Consider the following 24,043-nt stretch of genomic DNA (forward strand, 5'->3'; position numbering starts at 1 on the left):
CAGCTAGCAGAGGAGGGCAGTTTGGGGTGATCAGGTCAGCAGTGAGAAGGCCATTGGGATATATTCCTAGAATTTTTAATTTTTTGAGGAAACACCATACTCTTTTCCACAGTGGCTGCACCAGTCTGCATTACCACCAGCAGTGCAAGAGGGTTCCTTTTTCTCCACATCCTCTCTAGCACTTGTCGTTTGTTGATTTGTTGATGATAGCCATTCTGACAGGTATGAGATGGTATCTCATTGTGATTTCGATTTACATCTCTCAAATGATTAGTGACTTTGAGCATGTTTTCATATGTCTCATGGCCTTCTGAATGTCTTATTTCTAAAAGTGTCTATTTAGGTCTTTTGCCCATTTTTATTGGATTATCTTCTTTTTGTTAAGTTGTATGAGTTACCTATACATTTGGAGATTAAACCCTTATCAAAGATAACATTGGCAATTATGTTCTCCATGCAGTGAGCTTTCCTGTTGTTTTGTTGGTTTCTTTTGCTGTGCAGAAGCTTTTTATTTTGATGTAGTCTCATTTGTTTATTTTCTCTTTAGTTTCCATTGCCCTAGGAGCTGTGTCTGTCAAGATATTGCTATGACATGTTCATATTTTTATCTTTTCTACTTAATGAAGTCAATTTAGGTGCACAGGATGACACTCCAACCAACTGAGCCACCTGGCCAGGGCACATATTATTTCATTTTATAAAATTTACTGGAGTGACATTGGTTAATAAAATTATATGTTTCAATTGTAAAATTCTATAATACATCATCTCTACATTGCATTTTGTGTTTACCACCCAAAGTCAAATCCCCTTTCATCACCATATATTTGACCTCCTTTACCATTTACTACCTCTCCCTACTCAGCTTTCTCTCTGGAAACCTCCATGCTGTTGTCTCTGTGTATGAGTATTTTTTGTTTGTCTTGTTTTTTTTCATTTGTTGTTTTCAATCTTATACCCCACATATGATTAAAATTATAAGGTTCCTAACTTTTTTCATCTGACTTCTTTTGCCTACTTACCATGATATCTTCATGATCCATCCATGTTGTAGCAAATGGTAGTATTAAATTTTTCAATGAGTAGTATTCCATTGTCTATATATGCCATTTCTCTATTCAATCATCTGTCAAAGGACACTTCTGGGAAACTCTTTATTTCTCCTCAATTCTAAATTATAGCCTTTCTAGGTAGAGTAATCATGGTTATAGATCTTTGCTTTTTATCATTTTGAATATTTGATGCCTGCAAAGTTTCTGTTGAAAAATTAAGTGATAGTCTTATAGAAACTCACTTGAATGTAATTGATTGCTTTTCTCTTGCTGTTTTTAAGATTTTTTCTTTGTCTTAACTTCAGCCTTTTATGTTGTTTCTGGTGTTAGTCATCTTGTTCTGGGCTCTGCACTTCTTTTACTTGTATGTGTTTCCTTTGTCATTATTTCTTTAAATGGGTTTTCAATTCTTTGTTCTCTCTTTTCTACTTCTGGTAGCTCTATCATGCTAATGTTTGTATGCTTAATGTTGTCCCTTAAACTATCCTTGTTTTTGTTTTATTTTCTTTATTTTTGCTGTTGTGATTGTTTTTTCCCCTGCTCTGGTGTCACTGGCTGGGGTGCTGAGTATGGACCTGGGACCCCCTCACTCCTCAACAGAGATCTCCACAACTGAAATGTCTCTCTTTATTCTTGACACACCATGAGTACAGAATCTGCCTGTTCCACATCCCTACCCCTTCTCTACCAGCCTCATAATGGCTTCATCTTTATATCCTTAGTTATAGGACTTCTGTTCAGCTAGTTCTCAGGTAGTTCTCAATGGTTGTTGTTCTATAATTTAGCTGCAATTTTTATGTGATAGTGAGAGCAGGAGAGCACAGCATTTATCTACTTCACCATCTTGGCCAGAAGTCCTCTTTTTCAAGTCCTGTCAGCTTCCACTTCCAACTAGTCCCAAAGTAAATGCTCTGTGTGTGTGTGTGTGTGTGTGTGTGTGTGTGCGCGCGCGCGCGCGTGTGTGTGAATACCATATGACTTCCAAGTTGACTGGATGCAATTGGACAATTGTTATGTGGGTTTGTGTTTGAAGTCAGATAGTGGTTTGGCTAGATATACAAGATAACTTCCCTGACATGTCTGATACTTTATCTGCACTGTATGGAACAGCAGATTGTTGGTTTGGCATCTCTCCTTGTTTCTCTTTTACCTCTTTCTTCTCTCTCTTTCTCTCTCTCTCTCTTTCTCTTTCTTCCCTTTATCTTTTTACATAACTAGTGTGGGCTTCTCAGGGTAGTACACTTTCTTACATGGTGACTAGTTTTCTTCAAAATGAGCATTCCATGAGATCCACTGAAAAATATGCAAGGCTTCCTATGACCTAGCCTCAATAGTTATTCAGTGTATTTTCCGTAATAGTCCAGTGATTAAGACCCAGCCTGGTGGCTTAGTTTGTTGGAATGTCATCCTGTACATCAAAGAGGTCATGGTTTCGAACCCTGGTTGGAAAAACAACCAGTCTCTCTCTCTCTCTCTCTCTCTCTCTCTCTCTCTCTCTCTCTCTCCCTCCCTCTCCCTCTCTCTCTTCCTCTCTTCTCTCTCTCTTTAAAAAAAGGCAATAAACATACACTTGGGTGAGGATTTTTTTTAAAAAGTCTAGTGATCCAAAAACAAATGGCAGGGCAAGCCAAATAGACTATTCAGTGGCATGAAATCTTATAGTTATGGTTCATTGAGAATCAGAGCATCTATGGAGATTGACTACCATATGCACCTCTAAACTTCATTGGGTGACATGGCCTCTGTGGCTCAGTTGGTCAGAGCATCATCCCATACACGAAAAAGTAATAGGTTTAATCCCTGGTCAGGGCACATGCAGGAGGCAAACGATTGATATTTCTCACATTGATGTCTCTCTCTTTCTCCCTTTCTCTCTCTCAAAAATAAATTAAAAAATTTTAATTTAATTGGAAAGATAAATCATGAGTATACATTCGCTATTACAATAAGTTTTGTGTGATGTGATAAAATAAATAACCTAGAATGAGAAGTTCAATAACGGGCATTTAAAAATTGTTTCAATGGCCACAGGAAGGAAGAAGGGAACAGTTCTGCCTTAGGAAAAGAAGAGGAAAGTCTTCCTACGAATGACAAAATCTGAACTGTATTTTGAAGAATGGCTATGTATTTAATACGGATAAAAGGGGAAATGTGTTCATAGGTAGAAGGAGCAGCATCAGCTCACATTAAAATGAGGAATACATGATGTGACCCAGAAATGTGCAGGTACTCCAGCGTAACTACAGAATATAATTGGGCCAAGAAAAGGTTGATAAAGTGGACTCAGATCTCCGCAAATAAAGGAGATGGTCCGGCTGGTGTGACTCAAGGGTGGAGCATCAACCTATGAACCAGGAGGTCATAGTTCGATTTCCAGTCAGGGTACATGCCCAGGTTGTGGGTTTGATCCCCAGTGAAAGGTGTGGTGATCAATGATTATCTCTCATCATTGGTGTTTCTCTCTATCTCTCTCTCTCTCTCTCTCTCTCTCTCCCTTCCTCTCTGAAATCAATAAAAATATATATTTAAAAGAGAAAGTTTCCAGTGGATACATATATTTGGGAAATTACATACTTTCTTAGAGCTCTCTTAGTGACTCTCAATGAACCTTAGAATACTAACTTGCAATAAAAATTCCATTTACCTCCGAGAAACTTTCCAATATATTTGAATAGAGAATGCTTTCTTGATACAGCAATCACAAATCATACCACAGCTTTTTATTTTATGAAACGTCCTTGGGGAGCCATTCATCGCTCCAAAGAAAGTGAGAGTGATGCTAAGATTTTCATTATAGAGAAAAACTGGTAATATTTTGGATGGTTTTAGAAGGAACAAGACTCAATGAAAAAGGCTAGCTAGAATATAAGGGGAAAATATTGAGGCCCGAACTGAGAAAGCAACACTGGGAATGAGGATGAGGGCTACGAGCACATCATCTTTCATAATTCTGAGTGAGCTCTTGGATAGAAGATGAGCACTGTAGTTCCCATGGCACAGGTTACTGTCATTCTTCCTAATGGAAGTGCTGTTACTCAATTATGTAGCTGTATCATTTGGTATTGGCACAAACTGAAGGATGAAAATGAAATTAAAAATATACATATGACATATAACCTGTCTCCATCACACAGCATATTGTTGGATCAGGCCAAAGGACTGGGAAAAATGAATTACCTAGTTCTCAATGGCCAATAAAATGAACATAGCTATTACTATTTTTTTAAGGCAAACTGTTCTACTGTAGCTCCTAAATTCTAACAGGAATTTATCATGTGGGTCTCACTCAGGAGATGATAAACTACAGGACAAATAGTGTTATGAAGGCTTTTTTGCAAAAAATTTCTTTTCAGGCTTTTTCCTACATATTAAACTGAAAGAAAATGCTAAAATGTTATTCTGTAGAGGCTTTACATTGCTTATGTTTTTCAGGGACTGAGTTACATGACATATTTTACAGGTTAAAAGGTGACACTATTGTTATCTGTACTTTTAGAAATGATGGGTGCAATTTAGAGATTAGCTCTGGAACAAATTAAGAGCAACATATACAGAGGAGTTTCAAAAACAAAACAAAACAAAACACTGCTGGCCCAATTTCAGTAACCATGGGCAATTATTTGCAGATGCATGTATAGTTACAAAGCTCCTGCGTTGTTCATTTGCGTGCCTGACATTATGCTAGAGGCTCAACACCTGTGGACATTTGCACACGTCTTTTAGAGCCAAATTTTCTGCAGAGGACAGGGAAAACTTCCATGGGAAAGGAAACTCACTAAAAATAGGTAGAGGAATATAGTTGATCGCTCCATCGCTCAGATACAGAGATGTATATTCAGGTCTCAGTAAAACCTTTCTTCGAAGAGCCAAATTCATTACATAATTTGCATCATGCTTTCCATTATATTTGCAAAAGATTCACATATTTAAAACTTTTTTGGTGCTGAGATAAAAACAAGGATAATATTATAGACGTGCTATTGCATTTATACAAAACAAAATCAGCAATGATAGCATAAGCCCATAGTAGTTTTAAACGCCACATGATAACATCCATTGGATTTCAGTAGAAATTATCACAACCTTTGTTTCCAGTTATAGTGAAGCTAACTGGACATGAAGGGGTAGCCACATTAAAATAAGGTTTCAGCACTACTTATGCCATAACTCTTTACTGTCGTACTCTATTGCTAATAGCAATGACAGCAGTGGTAAAGCATTTCTCAAAGAAAAGTTCCATGACATTAAGTTTAAGTGAGATAATGTCCATAAATTATTTTGCACCTGCCTGGCACATCATAAATAGCCAATAACAATTAAGTTTTACACTATAAACTAAGGACACAATAAACTTAAGCTGAAAATAAGCAGGTCTTGTCACAAGATGAAAAATATCAGTAGAGAGGTTTTGTGTGTGTTTTTTAAAAATGTTTTATCATCAGAGGAGATTCTCATTCAAAATGTGAGGCAGCCAATAGTTAATGCTTGATGTAAAAGCTGATGGGGAATAAATATGCTTATGAAAATAATACAAAATGTAAGGGTATGTAAATCATATAAAATGAATTTTCTTAAACCTTTACTAGTATCATCATTTGTTCTTCAATGTTTTCATTTTCATGTTTTATTTTTTCCTTCATTCAACTTCCTTTATCACTTGAGAAGTTTTGGACATCTTACGAAGAGCATTTCCATCCCACCTCATTATTCTAGCCTACGTTTCAAAGACAATCTTGGACTTCCCATTACAACTGACTGCGGATCCAGAAGTTCCTTGTTCCATCCCGTCACTGCCTCTGTTGTTGTCATTGTCAATTATGTCTTTGGGTCCATCCAGTCCTTCAAGAGAAAGAAAACTGAGTGCTGCATTAGCAAAAGGTTCTCTTATTTTAATAGCACGTTGTTTCTCCGCCCTCAAGGAGGAGGAAACAAGACCTACGAGCTTCATGGAAATGACACATTCCTCAAAGGTGTGAATGTTCACCAAATCTGTAATACAAGTGGTTTCTACTGATGAAAATATAAAGGAAGTGGGAAAGTACAGTGCCAAGTACACAATAACACTAGAGAAGAATGTGAGGGATTCTGTGAATAACTGTAACGAACTAAATCTAATACCTACCTACCCCTTCTACCCTCACGGTTTGTATCTCTCCATCTCTCCATGATCACTCACCCCACCCAATGGGACCTGGAAAATTGCAGCACTCTTGCATCTTGCCTCTCTTAATAACAGCATTTTTCTTTTTCTCACCACTATGTAAACCTCCATCTCTCTATAATAAAGCTCTTTATCAGTATCTGTTTTAAAAGTCTTTATTGTTTGAATCAGGTATAAACTCCTTAGCTTACATTTCAGTTTCCACTCTCCAGTTCAAAACTACTCTCCTACCTCATGTTTTAGTGCATATATTTCTTAGTTCCCTGAAACCAAAATGTTCCATTATTAAAGCATGCATTGGATGACTCTGTTTCTGTTCATGAAATCCCTCCATACTCTGTACTTGTGTGTGTGAACACAAGCATACTGATAGTTATATATATACAATTAGATACCATACATAAAGGTATACATATATAGCATAAATAAAGATAATATAACCTATCTTATATGTGAGTAGAGGTCTTGTATAACTTCTAATTTTACATGACACCTAGCAGTGTGAATCTTACAGGACAGAAACTCTGTTAACTAGCAAAAAATCTAAATTACTGATGTGTTTATATTTAAGCCCAACATGTTATAAATAATCTTGATTAAACTATAATGTTAACCAATTATCTTGTATGCTCACAAAGATCTAGCTACAAGGGTGTTTACATAATAATTATTGTCATAGAAAAGCTTAGGAATCACCTAATGCCCAATAGTATTCTAGGGAAATAAACATGGTCTGTTCCTACCATGTAGTACAATAACATTTAAATTATTATTATAGAAAACTGCATGAGAAAAATGTTCATTATATACTCAACTGAAAAAAAGAAGTGAAACCATTATATATTTTTTTTTGATTTTTTAATTTTTTAAAAAAATTTCTTTATTAAGGTATTACATATGTGTCCTTATCCCATTACCCCCCCCCAACCCCGCCACTCATGCCCTCACCCCCCTGTTGTCTGTGTCCACTGGTTAGGCTTATATGCATGCATACAAGTCCTTTGGTTGATCTTTCCCCTTACCCCCACCCTCCCCTACCTTCCCTCTGGGGTTTGACGGTCTGATCGATGCTTCTCTATCTCTGGATCTGTTTTTGTATATTCAAGAATCAAAGAAAAAAGTGATTGCAGAGTGAGGGAATTGTATAATACTATTTTTGCAACAACAAAAACATGAGCACATAAGTAACTAAAAATGTTATGCTACAATAATAATGTTAATGATTTCAAAGCAAAGTGAAATTTTTACATGACTTTAATTTTCTTCTTTTTGCTGATTCACTGTTTTTAGGTAAACTCTTCAGTGTATGTGCATCATTCTTGTAACATAAATATAATACTGTTTTTACAAATATAAATGTAGTTTGAAATATTACTTTTAAAGCCTTCCCAAAAATGAAATCTATAGAAGGAAAAAAACATAACAAAACATAACTATTCTTTAAAATTCAACTGCATAACTAAAACAGAAAATCAATACCAGTTGTTTTCTCTCAGTTTCCATTGCCCATCTTGCTTAAGTCCTCCTATTTACTGGCCCTAGATTTTCCATTACCCAAGTTATTTTGCATATTTTAGGGAATTTCTCTTCTTTCTCAAAACCCACCAATGGCTCCCCCTCACTTGTACATGGAATCAAAGTTTTGTTCCTGGATTTCAATCCTTCTAGCTATCCAAACGCTTTTCTTTACAGCTCACTCCCTTCTTCAGGCTAATTCCATTCCTGGCTTCTAAACACACACCACTCATGACTCCTACTTTCCTTCTCTAACAAATTTCAGCCTTGCTATAAGTTTCATGTTCAGCTCTACTTCTTCCAAACAATTTATTTTTTAGCCCAACCTCTTCACTGAATTCCCATCTTGCTCATCAGCTCTGCTGCGTATCCCAGCACACACTACGGGCTTGTCTTTGTTATCTTTTCCGGTGTGTCATGTCTGCCTCATGTGATTATAATTCAATCAAAAGAACTGCCGATATTAATTTTTAAATACCTACACAATACCTTTCACTGTGTTAGGTATATGGTAGGTACTCAATAAACATTTCTGGCTAGATTGATAGACATAAGATTTACATTTCTATACCATCAGAAAAAAAATTACTTTTTTAAATGACTGGTTTGCCTGTGTTCACTTCTATTAATGCTAAAACAATTTACATTGACTAAGGTGAGATGCCAATACATGTCTTTGATAATCATAGAATGCCATTCTAGGATGAAGAATTAGAAACAAATTGAGAGATGTTATATTCTCACACTGCTTCTATACCATGATCTTTTAAGCTATAGAGTTTTAAGAAACATATTTTGAAATAGAAATAATATGGTAAACTTCACTAAGAATCTTAATGATAAATAATAAATGTATAATAACAAAATGATAAAGATTGTGAGAAATCTTTTCCCAAACCACTGCAATTTAAAAATGCAGGCATCAAAAAGCTACTCAAATTATAACAAATCGGGGTATTTAAAAATTTTGCATTTTAACCAAAACGTGATCCTGCTTGAAACTTAAATTTAAAAAAAAACAGAAAGTTAGTGCCCTATTTCTTTTGGAGGAGAAGCCGATTGGTGGTAATTCAGTTGGAGAAATGATTCTGACAAGATCAAACACAAGATAGCAGGTAATATTATTCACTATGGTTTAAGTATAGTGTCACCGAGTTTATGCAGTGCCATTATTGCACACACTATCTTCATTACATAAGCAAGGGTTGTCAGGCCGCAAAAGGTTGGAATCACTGGGTTTGCATTCAGAGTTGTGTTTCTTATCCAAAACAACCACCATGGTTAGGACACTGGGTTACAAATCACGAGGGAAAACTTTCTCATGGAAGCTCACTTATAACTAAAGTATAACTAAAGCAAACTCTATTTGCTGTGGCAGAAGCTGGCAAAATAGTCTTGGTATCAGCTTAAATCTTGAAAGTTTTATATATCAAATCCTAAAAAAAAGAACTCATAGAGGCAGAGAACAGATTGGTGGTTGCCAGAGATGGGGACTGGGGAGAAGGAAATGGGTGAAGGTGGTCAAAAGGCACAAATTTCCAATGATAAGAAAAGTTCTGGGGATGTCGGGTACAGCATGGTGAATATAACAATACTGTGTTGTATATCTGAAAGTGCTAAGAGAGTAGATCTTAAAAGTTCTTGTCACAAGATCCCTGGCCGGGTGGCTTAGTTGGTTGGAGCACAGTCTCATGAACCAAAAGGGTTCGATTCTGGTCAGGGCGCATACCTTGGTTGCAGGTTCAAACATATTTTTGGGTAAGGATTAAGAAGTATTAGTCCCAAGAAAAAAGTTTTGTAACTATATGAGCTGATGAATGTTAACAACATTTGTGGTGATTATTTTGTGGTATATAATAGATATATGTCATTGTATTAGTTTAAGGTGTACAACATAATGAATTGATCAATTGGTTATATTGTGCACCTTAAACTAATATAATGTTATATGTTCATTATATCTCAATAAAACTGGGGGGAGGGATAAAGTCTGAAACCAAAAAGGCCCAAGAAAGCAAAGAAAATTAAAATGTCATTAAAATATAAATTACCTTTGCTTTTTTTTAAAAAAAATACTAGTAGGGCAGTAAGAATTGCCCTTATCCATATTCAGCTTGAAATAGCCATGTTTAATGATGTTCCACCAAAACATCACAATAGAAGAGGAAACAACAAGTGTCAGATAAAATGACCTGGGCTCCTTTAAGGAATGTTGTAGATCTCGTATTTGGTCTTTCACCAACCAGATACTTCTACAAAGCTACAGAGGGCTTTGGGGAATTTGACTTCTGCAACCCTTGCTAGGGTCCTAGAGGACTTGGGAAGAATTCTAAATAAACAGTGCTTCAGCTCAACCCAGCCCTGAAGCGCTTACAAGCCCCTCTCCCTTCCTTAAAGTGGGCTCCACTAGCTCACCACCAGCCTACACTTGTCAATACACAGCAGTCCCAGATTATCAGAAACCAGATCCTGCTGAGATGCATAAACACCGATCAACAGCCCCATCAGCCTCCGAAGGTCTCCTACTTTGTTTATAGTAAATAGTGAGACAGCCAGGAGGCCTGGCCCTTCTGAATTTGGGGGTTATATGTCTGTCTTTTTATATGATTTTTCTATGCTGAACCCTCTCTGCTTTATATTTTTAAATAACTTTATTTTTCTCTTTTTAATAAAACAATGAAAATTTAAAGATAATGTGTGACCTTTCTTAAAACTACTACTTTCTCAATTGCATTTAACCAGATGTGGGTAAGCAGTAAAGGGCAGAGGCAGAAAATGAAGATGCCTTCATTTCCCCCCCTCAACTCTAATACTAGTGCCCTTCTAGGCATGATTGGTCATGGGACCTCTTTTCCAATTTAAGGCAGAGACATTTCGATTTATTATTCATCCTGAGATGTATTTGAAATACAGATGTTTCAGGCAGCGGGCTCTTCCAGTGTGTGCAGCTGGCCTAATTCTTTATCACTGCCCTCAGATGATGACAGGTTTTGGATGATGCGCTTTCACTGTGGGAGTGGCTACTATATGAAGCGCATTAAGACAGCCAAGAAAGCCCTGGTAGCCCATGGGCAGGGTCACCACGCTGGATCAGAGAGCTGAGCATCTTCACAGGGCTGGGAGTTCAACAGCTTAGTCATGGCACTATCTCTAGAGAAGAAGTCATATTTTCTTGTAGCAGGCAGTCTGTGAATTTCACATTGCCAAAGGGCAAGTTTAGGTCAGCAATTTCCTTTTATGACGTGGATGTAATCACATTTTGAGGTTTATCATCATTCAATAGGTTTTAGCCAGTCACTTTCCTGCATCTCACCTTGTATCTATGAAAGGATACTTTGTCCAAATTTTGCAAAATTTTTAGACATTCATATAAATATATTAAATGTTACATATAAACTCAACATAGTTCTGTTTTAGCAATATTGCCTGCTATCACATCCTCTCAGTGCAAAAATCAAGATCCAATTTGGGACTCTAAATGATCCCTCATGATATGATTGTGATGTGTAAAAAGATAAACTTTGTCATTATGTGAAAAGTTTGCCTGACCCTCAAAAAAAAAATTGCTAAGATAGGCCACCCAGAAAACAAATTACACATAGAAGTGGCTGAGAACTTGAGTACAAAAAAAAATCAGAAAAAAAGGATTTCAAACTTAATTTAACATTTTATTATTGTACTATTAATCTAACATTACAGCCATTGTCCAGTAACTGTTGATACATATGATCAAAAACTGACCTTAGTCAGCATGAAGCAGAGGAGCAGGTAAATGTGATAGAATCAGTCAGAAAGTGGGTCACTTAGTCCACCACTTGGCTTCTGCAAGGGCCACCTCCTCTTCCCCTAATTGTCATGGTTAAATTTGCCTGAGGACTTTGAACTGTTACTTTTCTAGCCATTGAAATTGGAAAAATAAAGACTTAGTCCACAAGGCAGAGGTTCCGATGTTTCTCATCTGAGACGTTGTTGCTCCCCACACTTAGACCACTGCCCTTCCAGTCCTTGCCCAAAGCCTCAGATCAATACAATAGATAAAGGTAAAGCTTAAGGTAAACGATTACCCTATAAGCTGATGGGAATTGTAATTTCAGTATATAGCAAAGACTGCAGGGTACAGTAAGCTTCCAAGCATAAAAAATTCATCACTTATTTCCAATGATTGATTTGTATTCTGGTTTAATTAGCCATGAAAGAGTCCATTTTTTTTAAGTTTTTCTTTTTATTTCCTTTACCACTGTCTGCTGTAGAAGCTAATCCCCGCTGTCAAGTTAAGGAAATTTAAAGGTAGACACTAAATAAAAACATTACCAGTCATGAATGCATTTTCATATATCACCCAAGGAGCTCAAAGATTTTTCTAGACATACTGAAATGTATCATTATATTTCTGGTAGGTTGTCTTATTCTTATAATGAATGTTATTTAAATTGCAGTCTCATCTTTTCAGACATAATCTGTAGAAAGAAAGAAACTAGCCTCCCCCAAAAGCAGATGTTTTGTGATAGCCATGTTGCTCCACTCTTAGTAACCAATATGACGGACTTGAAGAGGAATATGCATTTATAGAACTCGGAAAAGAATGAAAGCCTGACCTATAAAGTGGATGCGGGTCAGGGTGGGATAAGGGATTGGGATGAGAGACTGATGGAGGGAATGATTTGGTTACTAAAATAACAAACCCACAAATGCATTCAGAAATTCACCAAGAGCATCCATGTTTATTTTAACTAGCCACCACAAAAAAGGAAAAAGTCCGGACAATAGTGAGGCCAGCTGTTGTTTTTCTTGAATAGGTCCCAGCTCCGTATGCTGAGGAACTCTACTTGAGATGGCCTGGCTGAGACAAATGTTCTGTCCTCACTTTAAATGGCAGCTGGTTATTAAATGACTCCCAATAGAGTGAACACTTGCTATTGACAATAAGGTAATATAAGGACCGTGCAGAGCAATCAGGATGGGAATGTGAATGAAAAATCTTTAATCTGAAATTACAGCTGTCAGGGTTATATTATAAAACATGAAAGTTGCATCTGCAGTTAGAATGAATGTGTCCCAAAAGCCAAGTTTCTCATAAACTGCATCTTGCAGATACATATTTTATAAATAGACTACCAGTCTTCTATAAATCAAATGGAACTGTGGCCTATATTAAGGAATTAAAAGGGGTCATCTCTCCTGGCTTTGGTATTTGTTGAGCAGTATTGGGGAGGGGGTACAATGTGAAATGAACATTGATTTCCAAAGTCTGACAGAGAGGTTGGAAGTATTATCCCTGCACAATAATATCCACTGATCCTGGCATCACATACAAATAACTCTAAGTTATATGTTGTTAGAAGCCATGAATGAGGAAACATAGGGATTGTGACATAGTATAAATAAGTGAAATTGCCTTCCTGGCAAATTTTCCAACAAAATGTAAATTTTGGTTGCTCGGTGGTTTATTTAAAAGACAGATATGATCTCTCAGGGGCAATCACATACTTTCAAAAATAGTCAAAGTCTTAACAAAATTTTACATCAGAGATACATAAAAATCAGTATTAGTAATGCCACATAAACACATAAAATGGAGGGTTTGGAAACATTATTAGAGATCATCCAGTCCAGAAACTCATTTTTTAAAACCTAGCTCATTTCTTAAAACAAACAGTGTCAAGTACCAAATCGCATTTATACTTTAAATCTCTGAAAACATTAAGCATTTGGTCTCACAGTGGCTGAAATCCCATCTTTGTTTTTGATTATGTATTTCCCTTAAAAGACTGAGATTCCTGCAATGAGCACGGTGCTGTTTTTATTGCTCACACAAGCCATCCCATTGTAGCGAACCTCTGTTTTTTTATGAAAATGAAGCATGACTTTTTTTTAGCAGCTACTTAATATAACAGGTTTTCTTAAAATGAAAGAGAAATTATAGATAAGTAGATAGCAGCATCACCCATGCAAGCCTAACACCTGTCCATTTGGCAGTATTTACCCTGGGAAATCCTAAAAAACTTAGCACTGCTATGAAAAAATAGATAAGACATTTTTCTTAAGAAGCAACCACTTACCTTGCCTGATTAATAATTGTTACCACCAAAAGGAAACTATATTTTAATCCATCTATTATGTGCTTAGTATTAAATTAAAAGACCAAATGCATAAGCAATGTTTATAAGTTGGTAACTCCCTTTATGCTAATTTTTTAGAAGACCAGGTAATCCACCTAACACAAACCTTCTTCAGTTTCCAAGGTGAGGAACTGGTAAAGTAGGTGACTGGTAAAATAAGTGGGGACCAGAAATTCAGGCATCCTAATTGAAGGAATGGGTTCTCTCTTTCCCCCTGGGATTTGCAGACTGGTTATGTGCTATAATCACCAGATGCTATTGGGCTTTCTAGTGGCCTCAATGGCTAGAAATACTTTTTCTGTCAGTGTTTCACCACCATGTCTTGTTTCTATGGATCTTAGCTTTGTTTTCTCATACCTTGTAAACCTCAGATTAGTTATTGCAGAGAACTTTGGCTACATCTCCTTTAGCCAACAACCCAGAAGCTTCTACTGGTACAAAATGCCACAGCCAAACTACCTAAGAATTTGGACTGGTGAGAAAGCAGAAGACACAATTCAAGCCCAGAAATTTATAAGCAAAGATAGCAGAATGCATTATGACAAGTTGTCCAACCATATTTTGAGCTATAGATCCTAATTCTAGCTGATGATCCAACAATGTCAGCTGAATGTGAAGTTGAATAGATTTTTTAAGTTATGGCACTGTTATATTTTAATAACTTTGAATTTGAATGTTAAAAATAATATTATACTCATAGAATTGTTCAGAATGAAAATAACACTTTTATGTTTTGTGTACTTATAGTAATAAACTTTGATTCCTACTAGTCCAATAGTGAATCAACTAAAAAATAAAACACAATACAAGCTGGCATGAGAATCTAACACTATGAAAGAGTGAGAAGTGATACCAGAGCCTTTCAAGGGAAAGAGAAAGAAAAGGGCAGGAAGACAACATGAGAAAGACAGCAAAAACAATGGGTGGGATTGGGGGTTATAAAACAAAAACACTTGTGAACCAACCCTACAGGATAAAATGCTTCTCAGAGCCCATAGCCACCTGAAAAAAGAGTGACCAAATACCGTCAGATGTGCTGCACAGACCCTAGGTGTCAAACAAGTTCTCAAGAAATATAGAAGTGTTTTATGTCTGTGCTTCAGAGAAAAATTAAAGGAAGGAAGGAACACAGTAGACTGGACAAGTCACTTGGAGTTTGTCTCCCAGAACATGCACACTTTGCCATGTTTGCAAGTTACAAATTAGGAAAAGAAAGAGAGAGAATCTGATACAGCATTGCCATTTTTAACGTTGTCTCAAAATAGCATTAAAATAAATAAAAACTACCATTTACCCTCATCATATTTTCATAACCAAAAATGCATTTGATATTTTAACTCCAAAAATTAAAAACATAATATTAAAACAAAGCTCTGTTCTTCCCAAAGAGATTAGATATATATTTTCTTCCTCCATTCAAAATATGAATGCAGAAAATTGACAATATATGAATATATATTATAGCACTGCATTCAGTGTAAATGTTTTCTTATAAATGTTTGTAAATATGTAATTATTCGCTGTGATGTAATATAAAGGGAAGTTTAAAAATTCAGCTTGTTCCTGAAATTTTGTTGTGTCAAGCTTTAAAATAAAATTATTTTAAAAAACTATGTTAGTGAAATCACAAACAAGATTCTTAAAACATTTTTAAAAATCTGTAACATTTTTAAGGAAAATATTGGAATTGTAGCTTCCAGGTCTCCCATGCATGTCTGGTTATCTCTCAGCTTCATGAGGTAGAAAATAGTTCAGGGAGACAAGGCCTGGGTGGCCAGGTTAAGAAGATTTCCATGAGACTCAGAATACTCACCATCTGGCAAGGAACACTCAGTAGTCTAAGAGGAGTCTATGAAATACCTTCGAAGGGATGAAAACTTCATCAGCAACTGTTCTTGATTGGAGGTGGACTAGGGTTTGGCCATTCCTTGCTCTAATATGAACTCTTCATTTGACCTTACAAGGGGTTGGAAAAGACCATAGAGATTCTCTAGTTGAAGGTCAGCCCCACTTTTGTGTGTCACTTGTTTAGCCATTGTCTCTGAGCTTCGAACATACTCTTGTGTAATCAGGTTTTTGGTGCTGGGGCTGGCAGCCTACAAACAACATGTGTCCTTTGCCAGCAGCTCCCTATCAGGATATTCCAATAGGGAGCTCTAGAAGGAGGCTGGAGAAAAGAGGAGTGAAGGATGCACTCCTCCATGCTCGCATCACGTGTGCTTCCTGTTTCTCACAATTCTTCTTCACTCTAAAGGGGGTGGTTTGCTCCACTAGCAGCACTGGTTTCATTGTGCAGCTTTCCTCACACTCACAGAATCTTTTGCATACTTTCTCAGAAACACTAGCATCAGCCAAGTTGCACCTCTTCCCAGAAGTCTGAATTTCATCTCCAGGCTAACTTCTAGTATTTCCAGCCTCTTCACTTTGTCGTCCCAGCGCAAAGCGTGGCACTTGTACTTCTGTGATACCTTAAAGTCTTCCTTTGGACTTTCAGGTCTTTAATCTTTATTAAATTCCATATGCTAAGATAACCAATGTGGTTTCTATTTCCAGATGGGCTTTTACGACATGGAGATTACATTTTTAAACAGCTTTATTGATATATAACTTATATACCAAAAAATTCACTTATTTACAGTGTATAGTTCAATCGTATTTTGTATATTCACACAGCTGGGCAATTATTACCACTATCTATTTTCAGAACATTTTCATCACCCCCCAAAAAGAAACCAAGCAGTTACTCCCCATTTCCTCCACTCCTAGCCCCTGGCAACCACTAATCTACCTTTTGTTTACATGATGTTACCTATTCTGGACATTTCATGTAAATGGATTGTAATGGTTACATTGTGTTCCTCCAAAAGTCCATTTGGTGAAGCCTTAACCCCCACTGTTGTTGTATTTGGAGATCGGGTCTATAATGAGTTAACTAAGACCAAATGAGATCATAGTGTGGCATCCTAAGCCAATAGGACTGGTGTCATTGTAAGCAGTAGAAGAGCTATTAGGATGCTGTGTGCACAAAGGAAAGGCCATGTGAGGACAAAGTGGTAAGGTCAAGCCAAGCCAAGAAGAGACACTTCAGGAGGAACCTAACCTGTGGACACCTTTACCTTGCACTTCTAGTCTCTAGAAATGGGAGAAAATAAATTTCTGTTGTTTAGGCCACCCAGTCTGTGATATTTTGTTATGGCAGCCCTTGCAAGTTAATACATGGAGTCATACAATATGTGATATTCTGTAACTGGCTTCTTTTCACTTAGCATATTTTCAAAGATTTAATCATTTCCTAGCATGAATCAGGACTTTATCATTTTTATTGCCAAATGGTATTCCTATGTATGAATATACCACATTTTATTTATCCATTAATCAGATGATGAGCTTTGGCTTGTTTCTACTTTTTTACTATTATAAAAATGCTGCTATATCTTCATACCATTGTGGTCAGAGAAGATGCTTAACATGATTTCAATCTTCTTAAATTTTTTGAGACTTATTTTGTGTGCTAACATGCGGTCTATCCTAGAAAATGTTCATGTTTCCTTGAAAAGAATGGATATTCTGTTGCTTTGGTGTGAAATGCTCTGAAGATATCAATTAAATCTATCTGATCTAGCATGTCATTTAAGGGCACTGTCTCCTTGTTGAATTTATGTCTGGAAAATAAATCATTGATGTTAATGGGTGTTAAAATGACTGTATTACCATCAGTACAGCTGTCGGAGGGGTTGGGGGAGCTGGGTGAGGGAGTGGAGGAATTGAATAGGAAGAAAAAGAGAAAAAACTCATAGATATGTACAACAATGTGATAATTGGTGGAGTGAGGAGTAGAAGAGGTAAAGAAAGGAATAAGGGGAATAAATGGTGATGGAAGGATACTCGGCTTGGGATAGTGAACACACAATACAGTGTATAGATGATGTGTTGTGAAATTGTACACCTAAAATCTGTATAATTTTGTTAGCCAGTGTCACCTCAATAAATGAAATAAAAAGGAAAAATGCTTTAAAAATGCTGCTATAAACATATATGAACATATTTTTGTGTGGGCATATGCTTTTATTTCTCTTGGTTCTATACTTATGGGGAAAGATTACATGTTAATGGGAGAAATGAAGAATATGAAGCAAAAAATATATAATTATGTTAGATTGTGTCTAGTTGCACTTGTAGAGGAGTCTTTAACCCAAAAATGGCAGGTTAAGGGATCTCCTATCAATGCATTCACAGAACATCCTAAATTCTTGAGAAACATTATTTCTTATTTCGTATCCATTCTCTAAGAAAGTATTTGAGGTCCTGAAAATTTTAACTTAAACTGATAACCTGTTATTCAATGTTACTGCATATCTGCACATATTTCTTCATTTCTCTTCACCATAGTGCCTTGATTCTCTCTCAATCCAAATCTCATTCTGATTCAGAAACTTTGAGTATCTAGATTTGTTCTAAATGTTCTCTTTGCAAATAATATTCATAAAACTACTTACACATTTTGCAACAGACTGGTTTAGCTCTTCCAAGTTTCTGTATACTTGCATTCTTACTACATAGAAGCATTAGTCCCTTTATGCTCTCCTATTTATGCCTTATTTTGGCTCTTCTCATTATAGCTAGCTAGGGAAATTCTTCTTTCGGTTAAAAATTCAACCCACGACAACTCTGACATGGAAGAGATTTTAAAATCCAGGATGTACAGTTGACACTCTTTCTAACAAGTCTGATTCAGGCAGAGGTGTTTATAGTTTGGAGTGTTTTTCAGGTGCGATCCACTTATAACCCCACTGATACAGAACAGAAGGCCCACTGGTTCCACAAGAAGAGCTGACTTACATAGCCTTAGTCCTGTGCGTAGCTTGGCATCCTTGGCAGGGGTACTAACCTCACTGAGTCTCATTTTTCTCAACTGCAAAATAAAGAATTTAAATGAGATGATATCTAAAGTTCTTTTGAGTTTGAAACAAAACCTGTGATTCTATAACTATTTAAGTAGCAGCCAGATTGAAATTATATTCTGTAACCACTTTGTGTGCAATTTAAAGAGAATACACAGATAGGGAAATGGTCCTTGCTGTAAATTATGACTGTCTGCCATTCCAGCCCAAAGACTATTATTAGAGAGACTACCCTCAGCATGTATCTGTTTTTCCAAAACATTATATCTTCATATAAAAATGTCTGTCTCCATGGTCATCAATTCTAAGAATATGTCAAAGGGGGTTTGAGGTATTCCTGCCTCTCACAAATTTCCATCCTCGAGGTTGTCATATAGATTACTATTCCATAATTTGTTATTTCATTAGTAGAAAGACTCTTATTCAAAATACTAACATGTCTTGAAAGGGAAACACATCAAGTCAATGGCTGTCACTGATATCCTATAGGAAATGTTTATTTGATTTTCAACCACATGGCTCCATCCAAAATAACAGGTTATGCAATTACCTCCAAAACAGGATGTATTAACCCTATCAAAAATGCTAGACATTTATTGGAGCATGGAAATAAAAGTTCACTAAGTTTTTTATTAATGTTAACTAATCAGCCTTAATTTTTATTTCTATATATTCATTGGGGTTTTTTAAATATTTTTATTGATTTCAGAGAGGAAGAGAGAGAGAGAGATAGAAACATCAACAATGAGAGAGAATCATCAATCAGCTGCTTCCTACACATTCCCCACTGGGGATCAAGCCCGCAATCCAGCATATGCCTTGACCAGGAATCTAACCGTGACCTCCTGGTGCATGGGTTGAAGTTCAACCACTGAACCACACTGGTTGAGCTATTTCTGTATGTCTTATACTGCACATATATTAGTATAAAAATGCATGTATATAATTTAAAAATAAATAATATTTTGGGGTTGAGTTTTACAAATTATTTATTGCATAAACAAAAATTTGGAGACCCCAAGCAAATTAGATAGGTAAATTATGTAGCATAGAGAGAAAGTAGAAAATTTTTTTCTAGCAAGTCTTTGAGAATGTCAGGCCAGGCTTACTGGAACTCAGACGAGAGGAGGGCAGGGCAGCAGAACAGGGTGAAGAGCATGTATGGGGGATGGTGTCAGGAGGTTGAGGGGGTGCTGGGGCCAGATGAGGATCACAGAGAAGTTATAAAATAGCCAATGTGCTAAAACAAAAAAAAGGGGAGAAAGAAGAGACTTTACCATTTTGAAATTTAACTTTGAAAAGCTTTCTTACTTCTTTGTGCTTAACTATACATGTCTGTAGAACACAGCTTATGGGGACTTTCCTTACTTCAAATAGCATTTCAATTAGGCCTATGTGAGTATGGTCTGCTCAATGTGTTTCAAATTAAAGAACCCAAATTCCCTGTGTTCCAAGTTAATGTCCCTCCACCCCAAGTAATTTCTTTATGCATAAAAAATATACTACATATTTACTATTATCTTACAAATAATTTAAATAATTAAAGCTGGACTAGCTTTTACTGGATTGGGATAAAATCATATTCATGAACTTTGAGAGACTTTGAATCAAGATCATTTAAATGCCTTAATAATCTAAATAATGATGAAAGGGTATGAGAAAACGCTAATTTATATCCAAAACATTCTAATTCATTTGGGTTTATCTACTTTCTGGGTGCTTAGAATATGATAATCATTGATGTTTAGACCAAAAGAGTAATTTATAATTTGAGAAAGCATGGTAAAAAAACAATCAACAGAAAACTAAATTTGGTAGTTATTTTGAGAATCTTTATGAGAATATTTACTTATTTCTACTTCATTATGACAAAAAAAGTCTCTCCTTTTTTTTTCTTCAATATGCCACACTTGGTTGACAAATGCAAATACTTTGAGAGGATATTCAAGCAGAAACCATTGTGGTTTGAGGGTTCTCTTGTCATCTTATATTAGAGAAAATGATGCTGAGTCATGTACATTTAACAAATCAAAAAGCAACAAACATGTGTAAGTAATGAAAGTACCCCATAGTAAGTAATCATCATGATGCCACTAAAGGAAAACAAGACCTTTTATTTACTTAACACATTCTGCCATGTTCCATAGAGGAAGAACATTTTTAGCATATACTGCTGGACTGAAATCCCGCCCATCCAGTTTCATCATAGACACAGACATCTTCAACAGATTTTAATACTGACTCTAGTAAATACTATTTTCTTTATGAAAATGAATTTCTATTAGACACAGGGAACATTGTTCTTATAATTGGTAGAGATAAATATGCAAATCTCCTCCAAACTCTGGGGGGAAATTCAAGGGAAACAAATCATGTTCACCAAAATGGGAAACAACAACAAAACAAAAAAGATGATGGTCTCCGAGGTATAATATAGACAAACTGCAACATATGAACAGGTACAGCTCTTCCTTCCGTGTTACAAGCCTACCCATGCATTCTGTGTTGTAGAACTACTGAAAATACAAACAAAAATCTTACAATTAAAAAATGGGGGAGTCACCAGTGAATAGAGATTTTAATTCATTTCTGAAAGTCAAAGAGTTATGAAAGCTAATGGATGGCTGAAGCTATATGTGAAAGTTTGAGGCCGAGATATACTGTGAAGGATTGTAATGGAAGGTAGATGGGAGCCATCTTCCATTGGAAACTCCAGAAATTTATGTCAAGAACAATGAGGATTATAAAAACAGGAATGTTACATCTTTATTATATAGGATCATCATTACAATTCTGTGAGGAAGTTATCATAACTTCTATTTCACAGATGAGAAAAATTAAATGATTTGACTGAGGTCATACAGGTAATAAAAGTCAAAACCTGATCTAGAACCGAGGTCTTCTAACTATGAAGCCAAGTCCTTTTCTCTCACAGCCAAATGTAGTTCTTAATACTATGCATTCAGAAAGAGCATATGCTAGCAACTGGGGAGTACTTCCTACAAACCAGAAAACACGAAAAAAGAATACATTCCGAGACCTCAGTTTATTATATCCACAGATTTTCAACCACAGATCAAAATTATTGTTTTCCACCCTCGGTTACTTGAATCTGCTGTGGATGTGAAACCTGGGGATATAAATGACCAACTATATATTTATTGAAAAAAATCCACATATAAATGAACCCATGCAGATTAAACTTGTATTCAAGGGGCAGCTGTACAGGCAAGTCACAGGCTTGCCCTAAATATGGGTGCTAGCAGTTAGGACCCTGGAAATAGCTCTCCTCTCCTGTATATAAATGAATGAGCATTCTCATATTTCAATTAGCTGTGATTATAACTCCTCTCAACCTGTCAGCCAACACATGATGAAACCTAATTTTCTAACCTTAAAGATGAGGATCTGACTCAGAATTGTGGTAAATATTCTGAGGTTATAAGCAAAGCTCCTCTTTTGGAACTCTCCATGCTTTAGTTTTCAAGTTACTTTTTCTTTCTTTCATGAAAATGTGTGCAATAATTGCCACATAATACAGTCTTCAGTAATTGTAACTTAAGTGTGTGGTCCTTTTTTAAAATATATTTTCATTGATTTCAGAGAGGAATGGAGAGGGAGAGAGAGAGAGAAACATCAATGATGAGAGAGAATCATTGATTGGCTGCCTCCTGCATGCCCCACACTGGGGATTAAGCCTGCAATCCGGGCATGTGCCCTTGGCCGGAATTGAACCTGGGGCCCTTCAGTCCGCAGGCCAATGCTGTATCCACTGAGCCAAACCAGCTAGGGCTGTGATACTTTATTTTTATAATAAAACCTTGATAATATAGTCATAAAGAGTGTTTTATTGCACACTGTACTTTCAGATGCCCCATTTTAAAAAGTGAAGGATCATTTTAGTTACTACCAGAAACACTTGAATAAATTGTCAATTATAGAACATATGTTAAGTATTTAGTCATTGATTCATTGTGACATACTTTTAAATATTTTATTTTAGAGGCATGTAGTTTATATGGTGGATCAAAGAAACAAACAAAGAAGACAATGAGATTATTCTCAAGGGACATGTAATGGAGGTAAATAAGAAAAAAAAATTGTAATATAAAAAATATCAAAGGGCATACAAATATTTACTGAATTCCAGGATATAAAATCATGTCAGTGAAAGTGTGTATCAGTCAACTCAGGCTAAATAATGCTGTGATAACAAACAACCTAAAAAGCCTCAGGGACTTACAAAATAAAGGTTTATTTTTCTCACATTACATGCCTATTTGGGGTCAGGAATGACATCTGTTCCATGTTTCTTTACTCCCTACCTGAAGGGATTTGTCTGACAGCACATGGAAAAGGTAACCTGGAGGAGCCATACAAGAGCTCTTACAGCCTTTGTTTAGATATATATGTCATTTCCACTTATATTTTCCTTGGCCAGGGAAAATTGGGACTGGGAAGTATTGTCTTCCTACAGGGAGAGGCAGCACAATGATTCTCCAGAAACGTTAAATATTTTTAATATTAAAAATGTCAGTGTTCATGTACCAGAGACAAAATACTTAGCACCAATTGCTTTAGGAATATATAGGATCCCTTGAAGATCGGAGGAAGACGGCGCCAGGTGGAAAACACGGAGAAAGAGCCCCGTGGCTTCTCCCAGAATGGAACTCAGCTTGCGGTGCGTGGACTATACAGTGTATGTGTGACTTCCCTTCATTTTCCTCTATTGACTTATTCACAGGCTATTTGCCTCTCATTTGCAATCAGATCCTATGCTGACATTAGGTCACCCAGCTCCTGACCCACTCCAGGCTGAGTGCAGTGGTCTGGCGATCACACATTTCCAGTGATCAGCTCTCTCGCCGATTCTGTCCAAGTCCTTTAACCCACACCACTCTGCTCCACTCCAGGAGCCTCCACAGCCTCCAAGTACCTCTACACATCTGCCCACACTCACTCAATCCAAATCCCAGACCTGGTGCCTCTCCTCAAATTTGGCAGATCGATGCCACTGCTGGCTACTGCCGGTTAAGACCAGCTACAAATAGAATGTGAAGAAACAATGATGAAGCAAATATATTGTTGGTAAATAAAATCTGGAAGCATAGCATCCAGACGGATGAAAACTAACTCCCTTTGAGATAATAAGTTTAGAAGTAACTGTTCTTTGAGTTTGTTACAAAGAGGAGACCTTGGAGTGGATCCAGAGCTGTGGAGGCATGGAACAGACTGAGGGATCTCAGAGGGAAGGCATGGGAGGGAGGGTAGATAGGAAGTGATCAACCAAAGAGC

Source organism: Myotis lucifugus, unplaced genomic scaffold (assembly GCF_000147115.1).
Source record: "Myotis lucifugus unplaced genomic scaffold, Myoluc2.0 scaffold_217, whole genome shotgun sequence".
Classification (NCBI taxonomy): Eukaryota; Metazoa; Chordata; class Mammalia; order Chiroptera; family Vespertilionidae; genus Myotis; species Myotis lucifugus.